This window comes from Dipodomys ordii, unplaced genomic scaffold (assembly GCF_000151885.1).
Source record: "Dipodomys ordii isolate 6190 unplaced genomic scaffold, Dord_2.0 Scaffold51, whole genome shotgun sequence".
Classification (NCBI taxonomy): Eukaryota; Metazoa; Chordata; class Mammalia; order Rodentia; family Heteromyidae; genus Dipodomys; species Dipodomys ordii.
Genome location: NW_012267267.1, coordinates 1,735,280 through 1,739,872, shown reverse-complemented (window position 1 = coordinate 1,739,872; position 4,593 = coordinate 1,735,280). Strand labels below are relative to the sequence as shown.

Below are 4,593 nucleotides of genomic sequence, written 5' to 3'. Positions count from 1 at the left end.
TGCCGCGCGGGCCGGAGCTGCCCCGCCGGGGGGGAGGGGCGGCGAGAAAGCCCGCGCTTCTCCCACTTTCCACGGGGAGGCGGGGATTCTCCGTCTCCGGGGGTGGGAGCAGGCGCGGAGACCCCGGTGGAGAGCGGCGCCGCCTGGCGACCGCTGTGTTTCTTTAAAAAAAAAAAAAAAAGCCGGTTTTGTGGGGTGGAGGGTCTAGCCCATCTGTTCCCAAGAACTGTTAAGGGCTGCCCACGGTCCCCCGACCCCGTCTCCAGGTTTTTTGTGCCTGCTTTTGTGCGTGCAGGTGTGCACGCGCGCGCCGGTCCTAGGGCTCAAATGCGCTGTGCCTTAGCTTTGTTTTTTGTCTCCCCCCCCCCCCCTCAAGACTAGTACCAGTGGAGCCACAGCTCCACTACGGGCCTTTGGCTGGTCAATTGGAGATAAGACTTTCATGGACTTTCCTGCCTGGGCTGGGTTCGAACCGTGGTCCTCAGAACTCAGCCTCCTGAGTTAAGATTGCAGGTGTGAGCCACCAATGCCTCCGTGCCTGGGCCTCCAGGTGTTTTTGTTTTGTTGTGTGCATATATTGGTTAGGTGTTCCAAACCTTAGCAGATCCGTCTAATTTTTTTTTCTTTTATCTTTTAAAAGAGAAACCTGTTGCTGCAGCCTAATAATATCTACTCTCTTATGCTCATGTGGGAAGAGAGTCTTGGCAACCTCACCTAAGTGAAATGTTACCTCAAGCAGTGATTTCCAGCCTTGGGTTGTTTTGTTGGCCAGCAGTGTTTCCAGTTATCTCAGAGGGAGTTGCAGAATTCTTAAAGATAATTTCAGTTCACTGTGGTGTTTTTTTTTTTTTTTTTTTAATGTTAGGCCTGCTCGTGAGTAATAACAAAGCCTTTTGTGCTGTGTGGTTCACGTTTAGGGAAAATTGGAAATAAAAGGCCAACATGGAGTTCTGTCCTTTTGTAAATAATCCTTGCTATTGGCTATTTCTGTTAAACCCTGTTTTGGATTTAAGAGTCTTGAAAGAGGGTGTTGTAGGGTATGTGTGTAGAGTTGGAGTTTTAGTGGCCTGAATAAAATAAGGCTTTGTGCTCGAAGGCAATAGGTTTTCTGAGGTAAGGTAAAAATAGATAGGGAACCAGTTTCTGAGGTTGCAACCAGGAGGTTAGAGAACAGAGAGAGAGGGGGTGGCACACTGAAGTGTGAAGAAGGGGGTGGACAGGTGAGAGCTGTGGAAGGACAGAATAGGGTCACACAGGGATGGGAAATAGAAGAATTTGGAGATGGGAAAATTATTCTTCCTAAAGACAAAGGGGTCCTCATATTTTAGTGAGGGTTGCCAGGCAAGTGCCAAGAAAGGCATGTGATCATAGAAGGGCAGAAGAGTAACTAGGTTGTCTTGTGCCACTTCACTTAAGAGCTTCAGTTTTACTTGAGGGTTTTCTTCTCTTCAAATTCATTAAATATCAGCTTTTTTTTTTTTTTTCCTTGTCCTGGAGCTTGAATTCAGGGCCTAGGTGCTGTCTCTGACCCTCTTTGTGCTCAGGGCTAGCTAGCACTTTACTACTTGAGCCACTGTGCCACTTCTGGCTTTTTCTGAGTAGTTTATTGGACACAGACTTTTCTGCCCAGGCTGGTTTTGAACTGTGATCCTCAGATCTCAACCTCCTGAGTAGCTAGGATTACAGGTGTAAGCCACCAGCACCTGGCAAATGTCTACTTTTATTAGTATAGAATTTTTAAAAGCTGGGTACTGGTGACTCATGCCTATAATCCTAGCTTCTTAGGAGACTGAGATCTGAGAATTGCAGTTCAAAGCCAGAGTGAGGAGGAAAATCAGTGAGACTCTTATCTCAAACCACCAGAAAACGAAGTGCTGCTGTGGCTCAAGTGATTGTGCTTGTCTTGAGCTGAAGAGCCCACACTGACAAAAGAAAGAAAAAATTGAAGTTTAGGGCTGGGAAATGTGGCTTAGTGATAGAATGCTTGTCTAGCATGCATGAAGCCCTGGGTTTGATTCCTTAGAACCACATAAACAGAAAAAGGAGGAAGTGGCATTGTGGCTTAAGTGGTAGTGTTAGCCTTGAGCAAAAGAAACTGAGGGACAGTGACCAGGCCCTGAGTTCAAGCACCAGAACTGGCAAAAAAAAAGAAAAAAGGTTTAAATTGCTTTGCTCCATATCATTCAGTTGATCCTCACTTAATACAATTAGTAGTGAATATTTATCTGCCTTTTTCCAGGTGAATGCATCAGTATTGAGATTTAGAGACAAGTGAAAGCAGGTGTGGTGGCTCATACCTGTAAAATCCCAAGCACTACACAAGGAGGTAGAGACGGGAAGATTGAGAGTTTGAGGCCATCCTGGGCTATAGAGAGAGACCCAGGTAGGTAGGTAGGTATATAGATAGATTTTCAAAAAACAAAACAAAAACAAAAAAACACTTCAAGTGGCTTGCCAAGGTCTGAATTTTAAAAAAAAGAGCCAAGCCTGGCGCCGGTGGCTCACGCCTATAATCCTAGCTATTCAGGAAGCTGAGATCTGAGGATCATGGTTCAAAGCCAGCCTGGGCAGGAAACTCCGTGAAACTCTTGTCTCCAATAAACCAGTAGAAAACTGGAAGTGGCATTGTAGCTCAGTGGTAGAGCGCTACTCTTGAGCTGAAGAGCTGAGGGACAGCACCCAAGCCCAGAGTTCAAGCCCCACGACTGACAAAAATACAGGGACGGTGCCCAGGCCTTGAGTTCAGACCCCAGGACTGGTGCATGTATGCATGCGCGTGTGTACATGCACACACCCACAGACACACATGCAAAACATGCAAAATCAAGAGGAAGTAATACAGTATTGAATATAATTATACTTACCAGTTTCATCTTTCATTACTATATTGTTTCAGGTCTTGTTATTTTTTTCTGTTTTTGCTGTAATGGGCCTTATGTTTATTAGACTAGTGCTTTACCATTTGAGGTATCCGCCAGTGGTGTGAACCACCAGTGCCCTGCTTTTTTTTTTTTTTGGCCAGTTCTGGGTTTGAACTCTGCCTGGCCACTGTCCCTGAGCTTTTGTAAAGCTCGAGGCTAGTGCTCTATCCTTTGAGCTATAGCTCCACTTCCAGCTCTTTTTGTAGTTTATTGAAGATAAGGATCTTATGGGCACCAGGTGCCAGTGGCTCATACCTGTATCCTAGCTACTCAGGCTGAGATCTGAGAATTGAGGTTCAAAGCCAGCCCGGGCAGGAAAAGTCTGTGAGACTCTTTTATCTTCAATTAACCACCAGGAAACCGGGAGTGGTACTGTGGCTCAAGTGGTAGGTAGAACGTTTACCTTGAGCCGAGGAGCTGAGGGACAGCACCCAGGCCCAGAGTTCAAGCCCCAGGACACCCTCTCTCCCCCACCCCCCAGAGTTCAAGGCCCACGACACCCACCCACACACACAGAGTTCAAGACACCCCCCCCCCCAGAGTTCAGGACACACACACACACACACACCACCCCCACCCCCACCCCAATGGGTTTTCTTGCCTGGGCTAGCTTCAAACTGTGATCCTCAGATCTCAGCCTTCTTATTAGCTAGGATTATAGGTGTCAGCTACTGGCACCTGGCTCCTTACTGTTTTTAAGACACAACATTCTAGATAGAAATGAAATTACCCATTCCTCCCATTTCTCTTCCCTTCCTACCACTAGAAATAATCATTACTCTGAATTCAGTTTCCATGCATATTTTTTGTGTGTTGGTACTAGAGCTTGAACTCAGGTCTTCATGCCTTGCTTGGCTTTTTCATTCAAGCTGCCACTCTACTGCTTGAGCCAGACCTCCACTATTGGCTTTAGTTAATTGGATGTAAGAATCTCACATACTTTTTTGCCCAGGCTGGCTTTTTGAACTCTAACCCGTGGATCTCAGCCTCCGAAGTAGCTAGGATTATAGGCATGAGCCACCACTGTTCAGCTTCCATGCATCTTTTTATAACTTTAGGAAATAGGTAGTTTCATATACCTATTATTGCTTAACAAATTGAATGCAAAATGAATTTAAAAATGAAAATACCCACATGATATGTCATTTAATTATTTGGATATTGATCTTTTTTTAAGCTTGAAGGAATATTGAGATTTATTTACTTTTGGTGCCAAGTACTGGGTCTTGAAGGGCCTCATGTCCTCTTCTTAGCTCTTTTGCTCCAGCTGATGTTTTACCACTTGAGTCACACTTCTACATCCAGCTTTTTTGTGATCAATTAGTAGTAAGAATTTATTGGTGTTTTCCTGGGCTAGCTTTGAACCTCTATCCTCTCAGTCTCTTAAGTAGGTAAGATTACAGGTGTGAACCTTTTTTTGTGCTTGTCCTGGGGCTTGAACTCATGGCTTAGGTGTTATTCCTGAGCTTTTTCACTCAAGGCTAGCATTGACCACTTGAGCCACAGCTGCCCTTTGGCTTTTTGTTAGTTTATTGGAGATAAGAATCTCAAAAACTGGGGCTGGGAAGGTGGCTCAGTGGTAGAGCACTTGCTTTGCATGCATGAGGCCCTGGGTTCAATTCCTCAGCACCACATAAGCAAAAAGAAAAAAGCTGGAAGTGGCACTGTGGCT

The 4,593-nt window shown here is 45.4% G+C and overlaps 1 protein-coding gene across 6 annotated transcripts in view; it reads left to right on the top strand.

Moving 5' to 3' along the window:
- S100pbp (S100P binding protein) overlaps positions 1-4,593 on the top strand; it is a 31,483-nt gene that overhangs the window by 507 nt on the left and 26,383 nt on the right. The window lies entirely within an intron of this gene.